This window comes from Betta splendens, chromosome 1 (assembly GCF_900634795.4).
Source record: "Betta splendens chromosome 1, fBetSpl5.4, whole genome shotgun sequence".
Lineage (NCBI taxonomy): Eukaryota > Metazoa > Chordata > Actinopteri > Anabantiformes > Osphronemidae > Betta > Betta splendens.
In genome coordinates, this window is record NC_040881.3 from 19,873,145 (window position 1) to 19,899,219 (window position 26,075).

At 41.4% G+C, this 26,075-nt stretch overlaps 1 protein-coding gene across 9 annotated transcripts in view; it reads right to left on the reverse strand.

Annotated features, from left to right (window-relative positions):
* The window catches only part of tenm3 (teneurin transmembrane protein 3), a 132,856-nt gene that overhangs the window by 66,289 nt on the left and 40,492 nt on the right, over positions 1–26,075 (reverse strand). The window contains exon 1 of one of the 9 annotated variants that reach the window (XM_055511958.1): positions 9,053–9,535. The exons of 7 other annotated variants lie outside the window; for them this stretch is intronic. The gene's annotated coding sequence lies outside the window, so the exon portion shown is untranslated. Of the gene's footprint in view, positions 1–9,052; positions 9,536–26,075 lie in introns of those variants that run through there. One more of the 9 variants, XM_055511959.1, reaches the window with a different exon arrangement.

Sequence of the window (26,075 nt, forward strand, 5' to 3'; positions counted from 1 at the left end):
ATACATACAGATGACTGTATGGTGCCAGCTCCACTGCTGACTAGTGCCTCAGTTCTAACCAGTAAGTGATGACCTATATTTATCAGCTGTCAACATCAATAACCGTGATTCTTGCTGAGGCAAGAACAATAGTAGCAAAATGTTCCTCAAATATGTGCGATCACTGCTGCAACCAAATACCAAGTGTATTTTGATGGATTTTGTGGGCTCCACTAGTCGCACCACTTTTGTGCATTTTTTACATGTAAAAGACTCACAAAACACAATGGAACAATGATGGAGACTAACAGACGGATTTACAATCCGCAGAGACAAAGGTGACAGCTTTACTTTCTGTCGTAAAGTTGTTGTTTTCTGTATTATGCCAAGTCGTTTTTTTTTAAGCTTTTTCTAAAACCAACAAAAAATCAAATATCACCCTTTGTGTTTCAACGATTCTACCTGTCCAATCCCCAGGCTACTGTCACTGTTAACCATCAGGTAATTACACCTGGATTGGGAGACACACCAGTCCAACCCAACGAGGCATTCAGCCTACATGCTGCATGACAAGCTGAACTCAGTCACTGCATTGCATCCCTAGTTAAAACTCTAAATCATATGCAGATATGTAAGTGAAGCAGAAAACAGAAAGGCTGAAAGCTCTAATGAAACTGGGCTTGAGCAGGAATCTGACGTACTTTGGCTTTGCTGTGCAAGAATATCCCTTTTAGGATTATCAAAATCCTCTACTGCTTGTGTATGCCTCTCCATCTGCAGGTGGGGTAATAATTTCCAAGCACTGGCTCCTATTTACGGCATAGTAAAAAACAAGTATAGGTATGTGGGAGGTAAGTTTCAATATTTTGGTGTTAAAAATGGCCTGGAGTGATGGCTAAGGCCACTGTCCCCGAGTTAGAGTTTCCAAAACACCAACACTGAAAAGGTTACGGCTTTCCTATGGGGCTAACAGAACACACCAAGACACTTTGCAAAGTATAGCCCAAGGCAGGGTCCTGAAATAACTCCACGTTGAAGCCGAGTGTTCTCAGGCAGAGTGAAGAGTCCACTTGGCTCAGGGTTGTGTAGTTGTGGGCTAAGCTTTGTCATCCCACCCACTGATATTTACAATGTTAAAAGATCTAAATGAAGACACACAGTAAAGCAAACCCTGCATGTAATCAAGCGTGGACGTACAAGAATGTGCAGTGTAACAATAAACCACCAAAACTGAAATAATCACTCAAACGTGTCTGATGTCTGACAAACAAAGGAGCTGGATTTAATTCCCAGAGTCACCAGGTAAGGGTTGTGTTTGTCTGCGTGGGTGAATAAGCTTCAGCACCAAGTGGGAACAGTCTGCAAACCCCTGCATGCTTTTAAGGAGATACACCAGAGGTTACGAATATCTATGAACCCAATTCTTTATACTTTTTACAAGCTCACACGTTCCATGCTGCTTTTCTTAGCTGCCAAAAAGCATTTCATAAATACTGAAAATGTGAAAGTAGACAAGATAGACAAAACAAGTCCAACTACAAACACTAAGTGAGTGATGAAATGTGACAGCATTAGCTGTGCCAGCAAAGTCCTGAACCTAATAGTAGAAACCAGCCACACTCCACTGCATTCCCCTCCCTCTCTACATGTGTTGTGACATTTCCTCACAATGTCAGACGTAATAGTTTTTGATTTAACCTGAAAACTAATCCGTAAAAGGAGAAGAGGGACATGGAGACAGAGAACTGGGCAGAGGGAACTCAGACAATCATCCACAAAAACACAAAATAATATTACAATATTATTTTACATGCCACACATCCCCTCTACAATTTTCTTTACTCTGCATGAATATGACCAAAAGTAAAAATCAGACCAAAAACTACACAAAGGGAACCTGTCTAAGCAAATAAGCCAGAACGTATGTAGAACTTAGGTATGCAATTAAATGTTGTAGAAAAGTAAAGTAGTTGAACAATGTGATTCTGAGCTTTCAATAATTGGTTAAACTAGTTAAAATGATGACCCCAGTGACATCTTCAATAAACATGAGAGGTGAAGATGATGCTTACATCTCATTACATTAAAACTGAACAACTAAAAGCATCTGATGTGCAACATGCTTTGGTTTGCATGTGGCATGATGGTGTAGTAGTAAATGCTAGTTTGGAGTCAGGGGCTGTGCGGCTGCTCCAGCTTCCTCCCACCGTCCAATAACAAAACCATCTAGACATGAATCTAAATCGTCCATGAATGCTTCTCTGTACGTGGCTGTGATGCTGTGGCTCCAGATCCTTTAGGACAATAAGCAGTTCTGAGTTTCATTTCCACTCAACTGTCCGATCTTACAACATCCGGGTTTGTGCCTTCAAACATTCCAAATTTCCTGTGTTCTCCTGAAGGAACCAGCGTACAGTTACATACTGTACCACCTCACTGTCTTGTATATTGCTGATTCAAAGAATGCCTAAATTATGATTACCCCCCCCAAAAAAAAAATAATACTCCATCCATCATTTGAACAGCTTGTCCCCTTAAGGGTCACAGGGATGCAGGAGCCTAGAAGGAGTCATCCCAACTTTTGGGACTCACTTTTCCCCCACGTAAATATATAAATGAGATAAACAAGTACATTGTTTTGTCTTATTTGTGTAATCGGACCAGCATAAGATTAAATATAATGTGACTGACATCACACACACACTATATATATATATATATATATATATATATATATATATATATATATATATATATATATATATATATATATATATATATATATATATATATATAGCCCCAATAAGCACAGATACGCTGAGCGAGGCAGCGACTGACCTGAAAGATAAGATCATGGCGAGATTAAACAGGCAACCCCGAACCCCACTACAACGGCTAAGTGAAGTACCATCAGAAAGTCTCATGGAAGATGTGAATGCAGCATTGAGAGCGATCCCTACCACAACAATCACGGAAACCAATGAGCTGGTATACGCTTCAGCATCAGTGATCCTAGAGGTGCTTGGCTATAAGAGCAACCATGGGAGCCATGAGAAACAATACCCACCATGGAAACGAAGGTTGGAGGCAAAAATCAAGGCAGCTCGGAGGGAAGTGAGCCAAATGACAGAGGCCCAGAGAGGTGCAATGAAAAGACCAATGCCTAAGAGGTACAGCCAGATGCCCATACCTGAAGCACTCGAAACTGCCAAGCAAAGGCTACAAGCCTTGGCCAGCCGCCTAAAGAGATACACCAGAGACAACGAAGCCAGACGAATAAACCGGCTGTTCGCAACACAACCTGCGAAAGTGTACTCTCAATGGCAGGGTAATAACAGCAGAGCAGACCCACCAAGGCTGGAAACTGAACAGTACTGGAAAGGGATATGGGAGAGGGAGGCATCACACAACAGCAATGCACAGTGGCTGGTGGATCTGAGGGAAGACCACAGCAACCTCCCTGAACAGAATCCAGTGACTATCACAGTGGCAGACATCCAACAAAGAGTCTCAGGTATGAAAAACTGGACAGCACCCGGCCCTGACATGATCCACGCCTACTGGCTAAAGAAGCTCACTGCAATCCATGAGCGCCTGGCAGCACAAATGAACCAGCTGCTAAGGGATGGGACTCACCCTGAATGGCTAACCAAAGGGCGAACGATCCTGATAATGAAGGATCCCTCAAAGGGTACTGTCCCATCCAACTACCGGCCAATAACCTGTCTCTCCACAACATGGAAGCTCATGTCAGGCATCATTGCAGCTAAGATAAGTGGGCACATGGGTCAATACATGAGCAATGCACAGAAGGGCATTGGTAAGGATACCAGAGGAGCCAAACACCAACTCCTGGTTGACAGAACAGTTGCCCAAGACTGCAGAGCGCGACACACCAACCTGTGCACAGCCTGGATCGACTACAAGAAAGCCTATGACTCAATGCCACACACATGGATCACTGAATGCTTGGAGCTGTACAACATCAACAGAACTCTAAGGGCCTTCATTGCAAACTCGATGAGGTTGTGGAAAACCACACTTGAAGCCAATGGGAAGCCACTTGCCCAAGTATCCATCAAATGTGGCATATACCAAGGAGATGCACTGTCCCCACTGCTGTTCTGCATAGGTCTGAACCCCCTCAGCCAAATAATAAACAAGACTGGCTATGGATACCAACTCCGGAACGGGGCCACCATAAGTCACCTCCTCTACATGGATGACATCAAGCTGTACGCCAAGAGTGAGCGAGACATCGACTCGCTGATCCACACCACAAGGATCTATAGCTCAGACATCGGGATGTCATTCGGGTTCGAGAAATGTGGGAGGATGGTGACAAAGAGAGACAAGGTAATCCACACAGAAGGGGTCTCACTCCCAGAAGGAACAATAGCAGACATTGAGGACAATTACAAGTACCTTGGAATACCACAGGCAAACGGCAACCTTGAACAGGCAACAAGGAATGCGGCAACAGCCAAATACCTCCAACGAGTAAGGCAAGTCCTAAGAAGCCAGCTCAATGGCAAGAACAAATCCCGGGCAATAAACAGCTACGCTCTGCCAGTGATCAGATACCCTGCGGGAATAATAAGGTGGCCAAAGGAAGAGATACAGACACATGCATGGAGGGTTCCACCCCAAATCCAGCACCCTGAGACTGTACGCTAGCCGCAAGGAAGGAGGCCGAGGACTAGTGAGCGTGAGAGCCACTATCCAGGATGAAACATCCAAGATCCATAAGTACATCAAGGATAAGGCCCCGACAGATGACGTGCTGAGTGAATGTCTCAGGCAGTGGAGAACAGAGGATGAGATGCTGGAAGAGGGACCATCATGGGAGGACAAGCCCTTACACGGGATGTACCACCGCAACATAACTGAAGTGGCTGATCTCAACAAATCCTACCAATGGCTTGAAAGGGCTGGGCTGAAGGACAGCACAGAGGCACTCATCCTGGCTGCACAGGAGCAGGCCCTGAGCACCAGAGCCATAGAGGCCCAGGAAAAAGGAACATGAGAAACTAGAGAAATACCAAGGGCTCAGAGAAGAACTGGAGAAGGCTTGGAAGGTGAAGGCCACAGTGGTGCCTGTGGTGATCGGAGCACTAGGGGCTGTGACCCCGAAACTGGAGGAGTGGCTACGACAGATCCCTGGAAAAACATCCGAAATCTCAGTCCAGAAAAGTGCAGTCCTAGGAACAGCAAGCATATATATATATATATATATATATATATATATATATATATATATATATATATATATATATATATATATATATATATATATATATATATATATATATATATATATATATATATCCTCTACCAGAGGCCAGGGAGCTTGAGGGCTCTGCACAGTATCCCCACACACACACATCGTTTGAGAACGCATCGACACACACTAATTGCAAGGCGACTCCATGACTTTTTGGAGTGGCCACTTGTCTTGGTCCTGCCATGATTAAACAACACAAATGAGGAAAGAATCGGGACAAAGTGGAAGAACGGGGAAAGGAATGGGGATGGGTGGAAGGTGGGGGAGGAGCAGGTCAGACCTAAAGAGGACACATTCTCCACTGTATGTTATGTTAGACATCTTAGACACATTTTACTTCAGTAGAATTAATTATTTTCACAAATGTCTTTCTCATTCATTGGGGTTTTACATTTTATGAAAAAGAAAACCATTCTAATTAACATTTCAGTTGCTTTAGTTTAAGGTTTGTAAACTTGATATTTGTAGTGTCTATTAGCTGCTAATTGTGTAACCAGGTAAACCAGGTTCAGCTACTAGAGTTCTCTGATGTCACATCTGTATCTAATTGTCTTTTACTGCAACGGAACACTCAAGTGAAGAAATTAAACATCTATAATGCAGGACTAGGACCTATTTTACTAGAACTAGAATCAGTTCACCCTGAAAGCCAATCCACACACACAGCTGCAGAGCTAAGCACCAGAGAGACAGAGTTCATGCATCCTCACACACCTACACCACCTCCAGCTGCTCATGATCCAGTCACATTTCCCAGAGAAGCCAGATAAGGCCCAAAAGGAGCCTGTTAGTCAAGCATTCAGCTTCAGTGTGTGTGGAAGTAATGTATCTACCACTAAATATTCCTTAAGTTTCTAAAAAACAGAGACAGAGGGAAGGATAAGCAGAACATCAATGCGGATGAGGAGGAGGTGTGTTTGCAAACCATCTGGAGACTGTCTCTGTCAGTAGCACCTCATCACTCAGGCTTGGTCTTTTCTCTTCAGGTTGGTGTGAACCAGTCTGAACAACTCACACATGCTGTGCACAGACTGTTTCAGATGTACATGTCACACACATACCCCTTAAAATAAATGCTTATTACAATGACAGACTTAAAACTACACTTGTCCCATAAAAATACATTCAAAATATTAGAAATGTGTTTAAGCTGGGCCATTTAAAATAATTACCGCTAACATGTGCAAAGGTAAAACAATGTGACGTGTGTGTGAGAGTGATGAGATCCACTTCCCTTTAGGAATAAAACTTTTTTTTGATTAGTAGAACTGCCCCATCTACACAAAAATCACTGCAGCCACACACACATTCATGTTTAAAAGTTCTATCCTTCCTTTATAGCTTTGAAACATTGATACACACACAGGGTTATAAGACAGACACGCAATCTATCTCACACATCACTCACAAAGGCCTTGTTGCTAGGAGATAGTGCTCTATTTGTGGAGAGAAAGCGACAGAGAGACTTAAAGAAGGATATGGGGGGGCAGGAGACGGGGACGGAGCCTGTGTGTAGATAGAAGAGCACAGTGAAGATAAACGGGAGAAAGTACAGCAATAAGAAATTCATCATATTATTCAGTCAGATTTCCAAGAAACCGGGTGAAGATAAAAGATATAACACAAACACACACACGCACGTAAATGAACTAGAAACACTTCACCCACTGGTGGGGTCAACGTGTGTGTTCTCACAGTCCACGCATGGTCACTCATGTGAAGGTGGTGTACATTGCCACGCTGCAGAGAGGACGCTGTGTGTGTGTGCGTGGATCCAGCAGGTCATATAACGGTTGGGTAGTCACATTGTCTGCCCCAGTGGTTACACACACACACACACACACACACACACACACACACACACACACACACACACACACACACACACACACACACACACACTGCAAATCGAGGTTCAAGGTCGCTTTAATTGCCATTAGACATTGTTTAAACAACATTGGTCAGATTTTAAAACTAAATTTTGAAATTTTATTTTTATTTTTAGATTCATCATCACCTACAACTGAAGATTGTGTGTTGCCACATTTTAGTGTTTCAACACTTCAACCTTCAGTTCACGCTTCATGTTGGATAGCTGCAACACTGACTGAAGAGCCTAGTGGTTCTAAAGCTAAAGACAACCAGGGGAATAAACAGTCAATGAAATGTGGCTGTGTCTGCATGTGCTACCATGGCAACAACACTAAAAACAATACCTATCATACTGTTGTACAGAGCAAGAAAATCACTGAGACCAAAACATCAGGTCTACGTAGTGAAGCTGGTATGAGCATCTGTGCCTGCATATTGTGCTGCAAGGATAACAACTATGAATCATTTTAAAATGCAGTTCTTCAGTTCAGTGGCTGCTCATACTGTTAGTGTATGATAATCATGTCAAAGCTTCACACTCATCCTTGTGTCCTCACTTCCGTAATATAAACCTCACAAACCATTAATAAAGTCTGTTAATGTCATAATTACAGACTAAAATGACTTGACAGTAGCGTCTATGTACCAACTCTGCAAATTAATGAAATCCACTAATCCACATTCCAGAGGAGTGGAAGATCCCAACATACAAAACTGTACTTGACAAACATGTGTTTGTCAATGTGTTTCTACATAAGGACAATACAACAACTTATGCACATGTTGACAAAAACTAGTTACAATAGGCTCTAATAATCTAACACACAGACACACAGACACAGACACACACACACACACACACACACACACACACACACACACTTCCATCTCTGTGAGGACAGTTGTTTGCTAACCCCTTACTGAGTCTGACCTTGTCTTTTCTAACAGATTCTAACAAAGCCTTAGTCCTTAAACCAAGCAAACCGAGTGGAGAGAATCGGACAAAATGCACATTTTGGTAGGAGAATACTTTTCTTGCCTCTTGCTGTGTAACATGAACACACACACACACACACACACACACACACACACACACACACACACACACACACACACAGCACAGGAATTTAAATCTGTGTCTGGAAGTGATTAGGCAAAAAGAGTAAAAGCCTGTGTTCCCTTTCTGTTCCTGAGTGGAGCCCTCACACACAAACGACACAGCTACAAGCTAAAGCGCTACAAGCTAAGGTTGTCAGAAAGCGGGATGTGAATGAACATCTCTACGGTTTCTGGGTTAAAACCCAGACACCAGGTTAGAACCTTATCCGAGTTTAATCCATCTTTCTTCCAGTTTCATCACACTAGCAACATATTTGAAAACACAATGGTTTGTTCTGACAGAACTACTTCATGGACGTTATAGGTGAGGAGATGTTGGCCACATATTCTGTCTCCAAGTTGTTTTAAAACCTTTGTGACTTGTGGACCAGCTATAGAGAAGAATTGTAGAGAATTAAGCCACCAGAGTGTCCTAGCTGTTCCTTAGTCTGTCCTCTACATTGATTGATACCATCATTAGGCCGTATTCCCTGTGTTCATCCCCATCCCCACAAAAAAAGAAGGACGGGTTGAATCGACAGAAAGAACCAAGTTAATACATTTCAGAAGGTGTGAGTCTAGTGGGGTTCACATAACACACACACACACACACACACACACACACACACACACACACACACACACAGTTGTTTTTGTCAATGAATTCACACTTGGCCGGTGGATGCAGCAATGAGCAATTGACTCAATTGATGCTATGACGATCAGGCAAGCCGCCCCCCTACACACACACACACACACACACACACACACACACACACACACACACACACACATATATATATATATAGTCGTATATACCGTGTCTCAGTGAGTACTCCAGTTTCGCCCAGTTTAAAGGGTTAATGTTCCCAAAAAACACACAGGATCCGTTTGCGGACGCATGGGCGCTGCTGCGGATGGCAGGCAGAAAAAGACGCCTCCTGCTACGTCTCCTCGAGGTTCTCCGCTATCTTTGGAGAAAGAATAAAACGCACAAGTCGTGTTCCGTGCGGTGAACGTGGTCCTGGCTGCGGGACTGCTTCTGTCTGAGCTCTCACTTGTTTTTTTCATTCAGCCTCTTCGCTCCAACTCCAGGCTGACGGATAGAAAAACGCTTCCCTTCCTTTTTTCGTTCCTCCACTTAAAGACACGCGCCTTTATTCTTTTCTCCCCGTATTGCTGCCTCGGTCCGTGCGTGCGTGCGCGCGCCTCCTCGCCCGCTGATGCCCTCGCCGTTGAGTGCGTGGCTGCCTGACTCGATACCTTTCTCTCCCTCGCTCCCCTTTGCTTTCGTAAGTTTGCAGCTCCGTGCTGGTTGGGCGAGGACGAGGGCGGAGCGGCAAACAGAGAGAAGGCGCAGGAAAGCGCGTGATTGGCTGAAAGGAGGAGAGGGGCGGGAGAGAGGACAGAGCAACAGGGGGGGTTCTGCTTCCTCTGTGGAGCGAGGAGAGGAGGGGTCTCCTCCACCTCACACACTGTCTGCATTCTTTTGCTCTGATCTCCCCGATTTCCCGACCACATATGTATTCATAGCGCAGCAGCTACATCCCTCAGCCACTCACAAATGACCCCCGCCCCCCGTGTGTGTGCGTGTGTGCGTGTGTGTGAGGGGGGGGGGGGGGGGGTGTCTGCTCAATAGAATGTGTGTGTGTGTGTGTGTGTGTGTGTGTGTGTGTGTGTGTGTGTGTAATTTAAATTACGTTACATAAGAACTATATTTTATAACAATAAATGTTAGCAATTGATGTTGCTGACAATTCATTAATATTTTTTTATATTTTCTGCTTTCTTTATTTTCAGCTTTTAATAAAAAGAATATTATTTAATATGCAAAATCATTTCGTCTAGATGTTTTATTCTTCTACTAATATCTGGTTAATATTTATTCCTCACACTTTAATTGTATGATTTCACACATGGTCAGCTTTCCTCTGTGCTTTACACATAAATATTCTTCACAATAAGAGGAACTTGAAAGCCAACAGGCAGTGGTGGCAGTGACAGATGTGTTTCTCTTAGACTTGTTTTTATTAGGTTACCATTGGGATTCCTGTAGATTCAGCCCGTCCACTTCAGATAGCATAATAACTATTTAGTGGCCAACCTCAGCTACTGTGTGGCATCCAACTAAATGATTTATTATACTAAATATAGAACAACTAAACCCTTACAGTTATTTAGCCAAAAGACAGATTCAATGTATTTGTAGATGTCACAATAATGAAATACTATATTAAAGCCTGTGGATATTAATTAATATTCATTATTTCATCAATCTTGTTCTAAATGTACACCATTATTTAATAATAATAAAAAAGACCAAAATATATTTGATGAATTTCAAATGTATGAACATGAAACAATAGTATCAATGAATTTAATATCATGTCATTATAATATATTATTTTTTAAATTGTTTTATTTATTGTTTGTTATTTTAAGTATTCCAAGTCCAGTTACTCAGCATCATTCCCAGCATATATACTTTGAAAGTTCTAATTTTTTTAATACTTATTTTCTAGTACTTTTTAAGACATCTTTGATGCAAACAAGTACATTTAAGTACAAAATGTCTTTAGTTGCTTCAGCTTATAGTTCTTCATATTAAATGATAAAATTAAAAGTGGCTTTAGAGCTGTGATGTAAATTGTTGCTTTTATTTATTTCATATTTTTTATTTTATCTAAATTTGTTGTTTTAATTGAGGGTGTTTGGTGAGGATTTTTCTGACTTCATTCATTCATTCGAGTAAATCATTATATAAAGCAGATTCTACCACTGACTTTGTTGTGTGTAAATAACAATGAGACCTTCACAATGTAGCAATGCTTCCTCAAGCTAGAATTTATGTTGTAAAAATGTTTATATTTTAAAAGTAAAGAAATACAAATTCCTAAGTGTTTGCTGTTGCTTCACTGACAACTAAAATGTTAATTTGCTGAAGACACGTGGAGCCTCTGCTGTGAACTGTTGACTCATTTCTATATCATTTCAGCAAGAACAAAATTATTAATCAACAGTTAACCTGACACTAATTAATCTACAGTAACTATTTACTGCATTTCTTATCTGATCCCATCTTATTCATTCATTATGGTTACAATTGCAGAATCACCAGCAGCTGCCTATGTATCCATGGGAATGGAGGAACAATGTTGGAACACTGAACACACTACTTTTACGTTGGTAAATATTTCACACTCCTCACGGAAGCAAAATGACTGATGACTGTGAAACTATAATGTTTCTCTGCAATAAATGAGTAACGAGCATTTGATCATTTCAGTTCATCCATTGCGTATTGAATTTTATATCAATACATGGCAGTTACAACATCCTCTTACACATGTTGTAAAATTAGGAGACAAAAGAATTGTTTACTTAAAAAACATCACTAATCATTCATCATCCACTGGATTATATTATTCTGCTGTTCGACTTGTTGGTTATATCGGTATTATTTAATTTTACATAAAACCAGCAGATGACTGTGATTTTGTATTCACTGTATCGTGGCCATTAAATAGAAATGCTCCTATTTGAAACAAACTGCTACTGTATGTCTCGTTTAGTACTTTGAATACCTAGAATACAAATTCTGGATCATTTGACATCAGGATCAACAAACCTTTAAAACACACACACACACGCACGCACGCACGCACGCACGCACGCACGCACACACACACACACACACACACACACTCTGCATAGGGAGAACGTTGGAGAGACGGTGGAATGGTGGACACTCTAGAGTCTATAGCCTCTAGAGTGTGTGTGTTGTGTGTGTAAATAATAGTAAGTGTAGCTGCAAGTTCAGCCGTTTTCCACCTCCTTGAACGTCAACTGTATGGGGTGTGTTTGATATGGGTCCTGTACAGTACTGTACAGTAGGTGATCTGCACCTCATCTCTGTAACAAGCCTTGGTGTTGAGGCCGTTGTTGTGGTTGCTGAAGCTTCCTAGACAGTAGTTTTATCAAAAGCTGGTTTCAGACAAGTTCCATGTTTTACAGCATGTTTATTATAGAGATGTAGAGGCTAGTAATAAATTCAGTAGTTTTACTTTTACTTACTCACGCACGCACGCACGCACGCACGCACGCACGCACGCACGCACGCACGCACGCACGCACGCACGCACGCACGCACGCACACACACACACACACACACACACACACACACACACACACTCAGCATAGGGAGAACGGTGGAGAGAGGTGTTTAGACTGTTTAGACTTAAGCAGTTTCCTATTTTTTCTCCATCTTCCTCCAACAGTTAGGCTTTTAGCAATGAATTTGATATAAGAACTCTATTGTCACCCTCCGCGGGTGGTCTCATCCACTTTCCAAGCTCGGGTCCTCTAACAGAGGCCAGGGAGCTTGAGGGTTCTGCGCAATATCCTTGCTGCTCCTAGGACTGCACTTTTCTGGACTGAGATTGTGGATGTTTTTCCAGGGATCTGTTGTAGCCACTCCTCCAGTTTGGGGGTCATTGCCCCCAGTGCTCCGATCACCACAGGCACCACTGTGGCCTTCACCTTCCAAGCCTTCCAAGTTTTTCTCTGAGCCCTTGGTATTTCTCTAGTTTCTCATGTTCCTTTTTCCTGATGTTGCCATCGCTTGGTATTGCCGCATCCATCACTACGGCTTCCCTGTTGACTCATTTCTATATAATTTCAGCAAGAACAAAATTATTAATCAACAGTTAACCTGACACTAATTAATGTACAGTAACTATTTACTGCATTTCTTATCTCATCCCATCTTATTCATTCATTATGGTTACAATTGCAGAATCACCAGCAGCTGCCTATGTATCCATGGGAATGGAGGAACAATGTTAGAACACTGAACACACTACTTTTACGTTGGTAAATGTTTCACAATCTTCACAGAAGCAAAATGAGTGATGCCAGTGTTGAATTTTATATCAATACATGGCAGTTACAACATCCTCTTACACATGTTGTAAAATTAGGAGACAAAAGAATTGTTTACTTAAAAAACATCACTAATCATTAAATCACACATGTTAATTGTACACTCATACACACAGGAAGGAATCTCAGATGTACAAGAGGAAGGGTTACTCTCTGATGCCTCCACTGGATTATAGCATTCTGCTGTTCGACTTGTTGGTTATATCGGTATTATTTAATTTTACATAAAACCAGCAGATGACTGTGACTTTCCGCTGCTCTTTGTCCACCACCACAATGTCTGGTTTGTTCGCCATTACCATTCTGTCTGTCTGTATCTGGAAGTCCCACAGGATCTTGGCTCGCTCGTTCTCTAGCACCTTGGGAGGTGTTTCCCACTTTGACCTTGGGGTTTCCAGTCCATACTCCACGCAGATCTTCCTGTATACTATGCCAGCCACTTGGTTATGGCGTTTCATGTATGCTTTCCCTGCCAGCATCTTACACCCTGCAGCTATGTGCTGGACCGTCTCAGGGGCCTCTTTGCACAGTTTACACCTTGGGTCTTTTCTGGTGTGGTAAATCTGGGCCTCTATGGCTCTGGTGCTCAGGGCCTGCTCCTGTGCAGCCAGGATGAGTGCCTCTGTGCTGTCCTTCAGCCCAGCCCTTTCAAGCCATTGTTGGATTTGTTGAGATCAGCCACTTTAGTTATGTTCCGGTGGTACATCCCATGTAAGGGCTTGTCCTCCCATGATGGTCCCTCTTCCAGCATCTCATCCTCTGTTCTCCACTGCCTGAGACATTCACTCAGCACGTCATCTTTTGGGGCCTTATCCTTGATATACTTATGGATCTTGGATGTTTCAACCCGGATAGTGGTTTTCACACTCACTAGTCCTCGGCCTCCTTCCTTGCGGCTAGCGTATAGTCTCAGGGTGCTGGATTTGGGGTGAAACCCTCCATGCATGGTGAGGAGCTTTCGTGTCTTATCATCTGTGGTCTGTATCTTTTCCTTTGGCCACCTTATTATTCCCGCAGGGTATCTGATAACTGGCAGGGCGTAGCTGTTTATTGCCCAGGATTTGTTCTTGCCATTGAGCTGGCTTCTTAGGACTTGCCTTACTCGTTGGAGGTATTTGGCTGTTGCCGCATTCCTTGTTGCCTGTTCAAGGTTGCCGTTCGCCTGTGGTATTCCAAGGTACTTGTAATTGTCCTCAATGTCTGCTATTGTTCCTTCTGGGAGTGAGACCCCTTCTGTGTGGATTACCTTGCCTCTCTTTGTCACCATCCTCCCACATTTCTCGAGCCCGAATGACATCCCGATGTCTGAGCTGTAGATCCTGGTGGTGTGGATCAGCGAGTCGATGTCTCGCTCACTCTTGGCGTACAGCTTGATGTCATCCATGAAAGGGGGTGACTTATGGTGGCCCCGTTCCGGAGTCGGTATCCATAGCCAGTCTTGTTTATTATTTGGCTGAGGGGGTTCAGACCTATGCAGAACAGCAGTGGGGACAGTGCATCTCCTTGGTATATGCCACATTTGATGGATACTTGGGCAAGTGGCTTCCCATTGGCTTTAAGGGTGGTTCTCCACAACCTCATCGAGTTTGCAATGAAGGCCCTTAGAGTTCTATTGATGTTGTACAGCTCCAAGCATTCAGTGATCCATGTGTGTGGCATTGAGTCATAGGCTTTCTTGTAGTCGATCCAGACTGTGCACAGGTTGGTGTGTCGCACTCTGCAGTCTTGGGCGACTGTTCTGTCAACAAGGAGTTGGTGTTTGGCTCCTCTGGTATCCTTACCAATGCCCTCAATGTATTGACCTATGTGCCCACTTATCTTAGCTGCAATAATGCCTGACATGAGCTTCCATGTTGTGGAGAGACAGGTTATTGGTCGGTAGTTAGATGGGACTGTACCCTTTGAGGAATCCTTTATTATCAGGATCGTCCCATCCCTTAGCAGCTGGTTCATTTGTGCTGCCAGACGCTCATGGGTTGCGGTGAGCTTCTTTAGCCAGTAGGCGTGGATCATGTCAGGGCGAGGTGCTGTCCAGTTTTTCATACATGAGACTCTTTGTTGGATGTCTGCCACTGTGATAGTCACTGGATTCTGTTCAGGGAGGTTGCTGTGGTCTTCCCTCAGATCTACCAGCTACTGTGCATCACTGTTGTGTGACGCCTCCCTTTCCCATATATCTTTCCAGTACTGTTCAGTTTCCAGCCTTGGTGGGTCTGCTCTGCTGTTATTACCGTGCCATTGAGAGTACACTTTCGCAGGTTGTGTTGCGAACAGCTGGTTTATTCGTTGTCTCTGTGTATCTCTTTAGGCGGCTGGCCAAGGCTTGTAGCCTTTGCTTGGCAGTTCCGAGTCCTTCAGGTATGGGCATCGGTCTTTTCATTGCACCTCTCTGTCTATCTTTGTTATTTGGCTCACTTCCCTCCGAGCTGCCTTGATTTTTGCCTTCCAACCTTCGTTTCCATGGTGGGTATTGTTTCTCATGGCTCCCATGGTTGCTCTTATAGCCAAGCACCTCTAGGATCACTGATGCTGAAGCGTATATCAGCTCATTGGTTTCTTTGATTGTTGTGGTAGGGATCACTCTTAATGCTGCATTCACATCTTCTATGAGACTTTCTGATGGTACTTCACTTAGCCGTTGTATTTGGCTTTGGGGTTGCCTGTTCATTGTGCTGTGCTCATTGGGGCTTTGTACCCAATTTGCGGTTGGGGAGATGGTGAAACCTCCCCTCTGACCTGGTGTCCTGGCTCCCCCTTGCTGTAGCATTTGTGTTGTACTGTATCTTGTCAATCTCAAGTTGTGGATGTTGGAACACTGAGCTACTAGTTGCTTCGCCGTCAGCCTTGATTGTGTGTTCCTCCGTTCCTATTCACTGCACATTCTTTGCATGTAACCCCTCTGACTAGGGTTACTTGAGTAGTAGCATTCCAACAGAGCCTTGTTCTCCAACTTAGCCATTTCTTTCTTGTTCCAGTAGCCCACTTCTCGTCAAGGTGCTCTGGTTCCCCAACACCACAAGAAGCATTACAGTACCTTTAATGTACTTTTAATTTTATACAAGTTTACTTTTGTAAATCTGTACTGTATATATTTAAACCCTTTTTTTCTTTTCTTCTGGGAGATGCCACTAAGATGATTAGTAATACCATTTAGGCATAAATTAAACAAGAATGTATGAAATTTTTTTATCAGACATCTGTACAACAATTAGAACCTACCTAACATTATACAGACGATGTGATAAACAATAAAGACCTTCTCCTTGAAGCTTAAATGCTTGAACCATTTCACCAGATGGCCTGTGACACTGGTGGCGTTATGAACCAGCCTATGAATGCCTGAGGCAATTGCTCTGTGTCTGAAACAGTAACATGTTTGCTGCTCGGATCATACTGTAGAGAATAATCATTTGGAACCTGTCACATTGTCATTTTTACTGTATTTTTAGAAGTGATGTGACGCTGTCTTTGATTGGCCTGTTTCCCTCGGCAGTAATTCATGTATTGGAAGGCTGGATGTGATTGGTGATTGGATGTGTGATTGGATCAGCGCAGGTGGTCATCTGAAAGAAGGCACTTTGCAAAATGTTTGACATCGTCAATCGTTAGCTGCCAACAACTATCGCTGTGTTCTAACTCAGTCACTGAAGGAGCAGAGAGGATAGATTTGGTTGGAGTTACAGTTTCAACTCTGTTTTCCAACAGACCTTTTACTAAAAGCTGGATCCTGTGAGAGGAGCTCATCTAATCTGTGCTAGTTATTGTCTTGTTGGTCTTTTATAAAACGGCGTCAAGGTGCAGTTTATTGGACAAACTTGTTGACTAATCTCTCTATATATGTTTCCTTTCCAGTGTTACTCTACTGGCCTATGTTAAGGTGATGTACTGTGTAAGTGTGGTTCTGTGTGGATACTCTAGCTGTGGTGCCATGTTGATGCTATGTAGGTACGACATCAGTGAAGGCAGCATGGCCTGGTTACAGTTACTCCAATCTGTCTGCTTGGTGGAATGTTCTCTCATTGCACCACACAACCACAGAAAACACATCTACTCTTCTGACGAGGTTATCTCAGAAACCAACACACCTCTGCAGTCGCAGGGTTTTCACATCAGGGTTTACTCCAGCTGGTGTCCACAGCCTACTGGACCTGACAGATACCAACAACAGTAAATTGACTGTTTGTAGGAACAAGCAGACTGAGGCAGAGCTCTTTCCTCAGAGCTGTGAAATGAGTCTCTTTATCATGAAACACGCACGCACGCACAGTCCACCTCTTCTACATGCAGCTTCCACTGCTTATTGTACACATTACATATTATTGAGTTACTGTTTGTTCTCACTCTACTTGTTGCTTGTTCTTGTTTAATGTCACTATTTGTTGTTAACTGGTTATTGTCACTATTTATTGCTTGTTATTGTTGTGACTTCTTGGTTCTTTGAACATCTAAGTTTATACCTGAATTGTTTTTGTCTGACATTCAGATCTGGTTCCAGTTATCACAGAGTTTTTGAGTAGCAGTTGAGTTGCACATAAATTTAAGAACAATAACATTTACGCAACATGACTGACTGGTGATATCCAAACAAACACAAAAGTCTCTCTAGGTCAACAATGAACTTTTTGTGTCAGTGAAGCAAACGTGAGACAAACAGAGTTTGGCGTGAAATCACTGCAGGTCATGTCAAATGAAGTAATAAAGATCAGCTGTGGTCACATGAGAAAACTCACCTAGTTAACTTGCACCTACAGTAACACAACACATTTTCATTCTTAAAACTCATTGACCTAACAATTAAATATAAAGTGAGCATTTCTACTGGGATAGTCAGGCTCTTCGGGTCAGGAAGCAGCCATCTCTCGGGGCGTTCGTATTGTGACTGGTAGCTTGGTTCTTGGACTCTTTGTGTGTGCGTGTGTTTTTGTATGTAACTGAGCCGGAACGATGGCTGTTACCTCATCTGTTACACACACTCACAGGGGCATGGCCTATATCAGGTTACAATGTAGGAGAAGTTTGAACACGTATAAGCGGATTACAAATACCTTGAGTGAGCGATAAGGGGAGATAAGACCTGAGAGCAGGGCGTGGGCAGGGAAGCTGATAGGGCCAAGAGAGGGAGACAGAGACAAGGAAGGAGTCAAAGCAGGAGAAGGGACATGACTCACTCTGAAGAAGTGCTTCACCTTCCTCTCACACAAGCTTCTGCTCCTGTTTTTCTCTCGCTCTCATTTGTTGGATGATGTGATTAGTTAAAAGCCTGCATACAGGCCACTCATCACACTGATGGAGATGAAAGCAGGGGAAGCTGCACATGCATGTCCCAGAGTGTCTGGCTCACAGTGAAGGTGTCATTCAAAAACCACCTCTTCACCTTCTGCTGCCCCCTCTGTCTCTCTATAGCTCTGTAGGACACAGGTTTGTAAACCTCCTCAACAAATAGTGTAAAAGGCAAAATTACTTTTACAGTCCAAAACTAATCCATTAGATGATACATTTAAAATTTACTTTACTATTTGTATCTGATTTTGAATGTGGCTTAGGTTGCCTTCCAGCCAAACGCCCACCCGGAGGGAGGCAATAACATGTTTTATTGCTCGTAGTATAAAATGGTATAACTGTGGGTAATAGGATTTGCTGACTAATTATTGCTTTCTGTTTAACAGGACACATAATAATCTATCTTCTTTCCTCTATCTTACTTAATATCTCAGTATAGAGTTAAGACTATAAACGTTTCAGATTGACTTACGAGTTTGCAGCTTGATTAGTTTGTGGTTAAACTCTTTGTTTAGTTTGAGGCAATGCTCAGTGTTGTCTTAAACTAGAAGCCAAGTCAGGCGGTACACCCCAGCCAACATGGTCACATGCAGCACTCTGCTAAACAGCCTTTGTTAGTGTCATAATCACATTTGGTTGATGCCATATGACAAGAGAAATAGCTGCCAAGGACAGACATCGCGACGTGGGGGAGTGTGAGTTTGTGTGTGACTAAGTGAGATAAAATAATATGAAAAAAGGCTCTGTGTGTGTGTGTGTGTGTGTGTGTGTGTGTGTGTGTGTGTGTGTGTGTGTGTGTGTGTGTGTGTGTGTGTGTGTGTGTGTGTATCCATATGCTGGGGTCAGCCGCACTATCACTAGTTCTCCAGACACTTTTGGGCCGACGAGCGTGTGTCTGTGTGTAAGGAAGTGTGAAGCAGAGGGAGGTGGGCTGACTCATTAGTACAGGGCTGTTTATTTCCTATTTTCCAGTGAAAACCATTAATTCTCTGTGCAACTACCTCATTCTATTTACATTTATTAATTGTGTTCAATGTAAATATATCAATACGAGAGCAAGTTTTAATCTTTAAGTGTCACCAGTTAAACACTGGTACTGTACCAAACAGCAGCTACTGTATCAGTCCTATCTACAGGGATGCAATGATTTTCGTTGGAACACAATCATTCAAAGTGGCTATGGGAAATGTAAAGGAAACAATTGGAATGATTTACTGGTTGACCTTTGAAGTGACGTCTCATTCATCATAAAAGACATAAAACACTAATCAAAGGATTAAAGAAATAACCAAAATGACCAACTCTTACCAAATACAACACAAGAATATTAAAGATACAATATTATAAAAAAATGTCAAACATTCAGCAAAGTAACTAAAGCAAAGAGAAACAGTTTATAAACCCATCAATATTAAATTCTGCATGTGAAATGGTTCAGCATCTACGTCTTCTGATGTGTAGAATGTCCCATCAGGGACAACAAACATTATTGTTCCCATCTTGGACCTTTATATGCACAAAGCTGCCTTATATATATATATACATATATTTTGCTATATTATAATAATAGCTAATATACTTTGCATCATGCAGGCTGTTTGGTTGAATAACTAATAACCCAGTTGACTTATCTATGTTAACTGATGACATGAGAATTACAAACAAACAATACCTAGTTACTAATCATATCAAATACTAACATAATAATAATCCCTGTTGAAAAATGAAAAAGAAAATAGAAAACTTTCTCCCTGACTCTGACTCCTAGTTTGAAATCGAGCAACATCCTCTCATTCATCAAAAAAAAAAAAACTATTCACAACCTAAACAACACTAAACCATAAACAAAATAACATTGCCCAAAGTAAGACGTTTCACCACAGAGACCTGTTAACCACTTCCTGGACCACTTGGGCTGCAAACAGTTCATTCACTAGCATCAACTTTTCCTGGATGGAACATCACAGATATTGACCATCTGGCAGTTAGAGACATACATACTGTACACTTCTTATCTCTATTCATGCTCAAAATACTTTACATGTTAATTGCTGGACAAATCTTATTAAATAACATATTCACTGACAAAGCTATTATATTTCATGCATACACACAATATACTGTATCACTTGAGTACAAAAATTACAAAAGACATCATAAATTAAACGTAATAAATTACAAAAAGCACATTTAAATTGTATATTCTTGTTTGCCATTGTACTAAAAATACAGTACTATTACTACTAACAACAATAATGATAATAATGCACTCATCTCAGTTAGCTGCCAACTACAACAATTATATAGTGATTATTAGTTTTACGTTATTATAATTTGCAACAGTTTGTAATAGTTGTCTGTTTGTATTCTATCTTTTAAACATTCCCCACTCGGTCTTATGCTTTGTTTTGTTCTTCTTTTCATTGGCAATTTTTAAAACTATATTTTGGTTTGCTTATCATTGGATTTACTCCAAGGCTTAAGGATACAGAGCTCCATGGGTAAACGAGAGGGCATACAGGCTGATTCACACAACTAAACGGCATGACATCATCAGAGTTCTGATGATTTTGGCGATGAAAGCAACCTCCGGCACACAGAGCCAGTCAGCAACTAGCCACCAACTGAATGAAAATATCATATCTACTGTAAATATCTATTAAAGGAAACAACAGGACATAAAATCATGTTCCTAAATACAATATAATTGAACAAATAATAAAAACCTGGAGCACATGGCACAGTTGAAGGCCTTATTTTAATACCTTGTTTCTTTCTAAGCTCCTCCTTTCTCAAACTTATCATTTATGAATCTTCTCTCGTGAGTCTCGTGTCGTGCCAAACGATCCTATAAGAACAGCTCAGTTATCGATCCAACAATTACACAACACCACATGCTAATGATTGTGAGTGTGAGAGAGAAGCAGCCAGACAGTGAGGTAGTATAAAAATGGCTATGTTAAAAACCTGATATTGCAAGAGGGCAAGAACTGAAAGTGGAAAAGCAAACACATCCACGGCTTCTCAGGAAAAACATGTCTGTGCCAGCATTTTTGAGATGAAACATCAACTCTCCCATTACAATGTGACACATATGAAACTCTGTCAAAACCTGATCTGCCTGATATTTGATATGAGTTCTCACCTTGAATATTTCAAACAAATGCTTGCAGACAAAAATCTCTTTTTACTCGCTGGAAATCCCAAAGCTGCTACAGTTACTGAGAAGAAGAAAGGAAAAGAATTCTCTTCACCAAACTCAACTCTCATGATCTCATGTCGTCATTGGTTCAGGGGTGGAATAACGCCATCGGAGGTTTCTAGTCCATCTTTACCTGTATTAGTACCCCACAGTAAAAACAATAAATTAACTGAATAATCATCATTCTAGCGGATTATCTTTTGTATCATAACGTAATAGAAGAGACAGAAATTAAAGTTGAAGCAACGTAACAATGACAACAGTGTGACTGAATTTGTTTAATACTATCCTATAAATATCTCATGACAAGCAGAACCAACACAACAAACCACAGTCCCACTGTAACAGCTACAGTGGGACTGGAAGCCTTTTTATAATAAATGTCCTATCACTGCTGGAAGCAAGGACACCTTAAATTTACAGATATTTGGTCCAGAACCTTCTCTGCATTTTAGATAAGGCCAACAAATATGTATACATCTATTCCATCCCAAGACTCAGAACAACACTGCTGTAGAATTTATTAGGCTGAACGCTGTTTCTCTTCAGTCCTCGCTATCTCTCCTGCTTCTCCCTCTGCACTTCTGGTAATGGATTCTGCCTAAATGGGTTCTGAGAAACATAAGTGAGGAGAGGAAGAGGGGAGGAGGTGAGGAAGATGAAGGGGAGTGGCCAACCTGTTGCTCCATGTGGCATCTTTACAAATAACAAGCTGAGCATGTTACAGCAGAGATCCAGATGTGCACGAGGTAAGTATATGTCCATATGTCCCCATATGTGTAACATTAGGGCCACAAAGAAACATACAGTATGTATTTCCAACAGTGAAAAATAAGAAAGAGAGTTTAGAGAGTTTGGCCATTCTCTTAACTACCATTGGTCTTAGTTGTATTTTTAAATTTGTTCAATTTAAGTTTAGTTGTTGAATTTAGGCCAAACATCCTGATCTCTTTTTTTCACATTTCCCCATGTCCCCTGAACGGCTAGTCAGTATCATCAGCCTGTAAATCCTGCAGAATCACCATCTCTAACTGACGTTCTTCTTGACAGGCCTGCTAGTTTAGATGGATGCCACATCTTAGTTGCTTTGTAATTGTGCCACACTCTTTCCATTTCAGATGATTGAATACACAGTGCTGCATGAGACGCTCAAAACTAAAGAGATTTTTTGTAAAACCCAACGCTGCTTTACATTTCCCCAGACCCGACGTGTCTGGTGAGCTTCTGATGCTGTTTCTTCACATATGCTGCATTAAAAATGTCCAAAAAATCAAGGCATATGAATCATTTTGCAACATGCTGCTTATTAATTATTGTTAAGTAGGTGCAATAATAATTCTTAAAATCCTATCAAAATAGTTACATTCCATGTAACTATAGATTCCATAAAATGTATCATAACAATGATGAACAAAAAGGTTCCAAACAGAAAGGACATAAAAGAAGCAGGAAGATGAGATGAGAAATGAGAGGAGGGAGAGTGAGAGTGATACTGTACAGTTAATGATTTAATGTTGGACACTTGATGGAATGAAGTGTCTTCTGCATGTTAGTGGCGCCAAAGTTAAACCCTCTAGTCAGTTAGTCTGTTATTCATTGATTTCTCTGGTCAGCACGAGATTGTTATTGAATATGACTGGCACCAACTCAGCATGCGTGTGTGTGTGTGTGTGTGTGTGTGTGTGTGTGTGTGTGTGTGTGTGTGTGTGTGTGTGTGTGTGTGTGTGTGTGTGTGTGTGTGTGTGTGTGTGTGTGAGGTCGGAGGGCTCACTCAAGTGATTCTCACTTGCTGGTGTTAAACAATTTTTCCTGTTAACATGACTTCACCACTTTAGCTTAACTCTCACACACACGCACGCACGCACAAAAACGCACACACACACACACACACACACACACACACACACACAGAGCTTTGTGCTGGTGTATCAAGCGTTAGACAACTACTGCATGCCCTGCTGTAGAAAAACCTAGAGATCTGTTTTGTGTTGGTATTGTTCCATATAAATATAAAGTCATTTTTATTTATGACATCTTTGCACGTTCTCATAACTCAAGCCCTGAGCTGGAGTGAGACAGTGTGAGCAATCAGCATATGCACATACATTCATCATTGTTGTCTTCAGGGATTGTCCTCACATCTTCCTGTTTGTGGATGTGCTGATGCAGAGCTACAGTACTCTTGCTGCTGGACATACTCCTTCACGTAACTTGGTAATGACAAATAACTGACGTCTTCACTTAAAATCTGATTGTAACGCGCTCAATAGCCAAAAGTGCTGGCTGTACTGGAAATACTGTACAGGCGATTAATAATAGTAAAGTAAGTAAAGTAAGTAAATAGTAAGATAATAATGATATGGGTGACATTACAACATTAGAACTTAGGCATAGGAATCAGCAGCCATTCTGACACAAGGGAATTTAAAATGGACACTCTATAATCTGATGAATGTCATGCAATATTAATTGAATTATTATTTAAGTATTTTTGTCCCAATGCTAGGGCTTTACCTATAATAGGGTATATAGAGTCAAACGTCTGAAAGGTTCCTTCAGCGTAACTGTACGTACGCGTGTGTCTAGATATCTGGTAAGGTTAGAGTATTAAGCAGCTTAGCGCAACCAAAAGGATTAAGTGTTTTGTCGACACATAGTAGGGTAATCTGGTTAGACAAGGCGGGACCCCTCTACCTTTGTATGCGCTACAAATACACACACAAACACACAATCGGGCGTGAAACACATCACATTCAGCCCATGCTTCGTTAAAATAAGATCCACTTCCTTTGTGCTTGTCTGAGAGGACTTCTGAGGACCTACTTAATCATTTTCCTAACAAACATTGTGGCAAGTCCCTCGTCAGCTGATGATGGTTATTTTTGCTCGTTCTCACTAAACATTGGACAGTCTTTTACTGACCACTTACACACATGCACATACACTGGTCCAATATTCTGGTCCGACGTTTAAGACACTACTGTGCAGCCGTCACTACTGAAATGATGAAATGAAAATGCACACACAAACAGAAACAGCTGCATTTAAAGAGTCAATTAGCCTTTGAAAACTTGATGACTGCTCAGTTTTAGAACTGGGAAGTGTATCCTCCAGAGAAGAAACATCCACAGCATAATGCCACTTATTAAAACATTATCTCAACTCAGCACTTTATCCCACATCACGTCTCTTAATGAAAACCCTCTGTGTGTCGCTTAGTCAAAACAGTGTTTAAGTGTAGGTGCATGTAATGAACGAGTCCTTCATTAAAAAATAAATTCCCACCTGTTGGAGAAAACAAACTTAAAGATAATCAATATCGTTCACAAGTACATACATGCAGACACAAACACAAAGAACTAAGGCGAATAAAGTAGCATCTTTAAAAATGTAATGTGCCTAAAATAAAAATGAGTCTTAAACCTGTTGGATGACTTCTACAGAATTTAAGCTGAAATACTGAAATACTCTAATTATTATTTGAGTTTTTTAATATACTTGGGAATTTATCAGTGGCTGCAAGTCCCAGATTCTCTGACAGTTCGACAGACAAACTAACTAGTTTTCTCATGTCTTACTACTGAGACACTACTGAGCACTTGGTAGCCAGAAAAACAAGTTATGGACCCAAATGCACAAACTAAAGACTATAATACAATATCTAGAATACACAGAACAAAAAACACTGCTTGATGCAGAGAGAAACTAAAAACCTCTCCATCAGGCAGGAACGAAGGAGGTAATATGAAGATGGCAACACATCTAAATCAAAGCTACTAGACTGAAAACTAAACACAAGCCCAACAAACTCACACGTACAGAATGAATCACATAGTAACAGAAAGCAAGAAACAGAAACTGAGACTGCAGCAGATGCAGCAAAGCTCACACTCTTAGACTTTGCTGTTAAATTACATATAAAATTCAACAGTATATTGATGTAATTCTGAAATGCAGTACATGGCCGTAAATCTTTTTTGTGAAATGTCTTTTACCAATTTTCTACTGTATTAATACTTTGAGGAGAGAAAACAGTACGTTACAATATTTTTGCAATGCATCATGGGAATACAAGCAACTAGTGAGCCCATGTGCTTCGGACAATCGTAAAGTTTGAATTTTCCCCCATCTTCTTCCATTAATTTACAAGGTAAGGGGCTTTTTTTGCTTGTTGGAATTAGTACATCACATTTTCAAACAAGTCATATTGTGCATGACAAGTGTACATCTTTACAATTGCTAAATGATGTAGGTTTTAGGCATGAATGTCTAGATTTCAAAGATAAAAGCACTTGGGTGGAGGAATAGTAGTAACTTTTTTCTCAGGAATTTCTGACATTGCAAACTGGCAGTGGACTTCTAATCTTCATCCTGCAAATTTCATGGTAAGTTTAAATTTACATTGTCTTGAACATTTG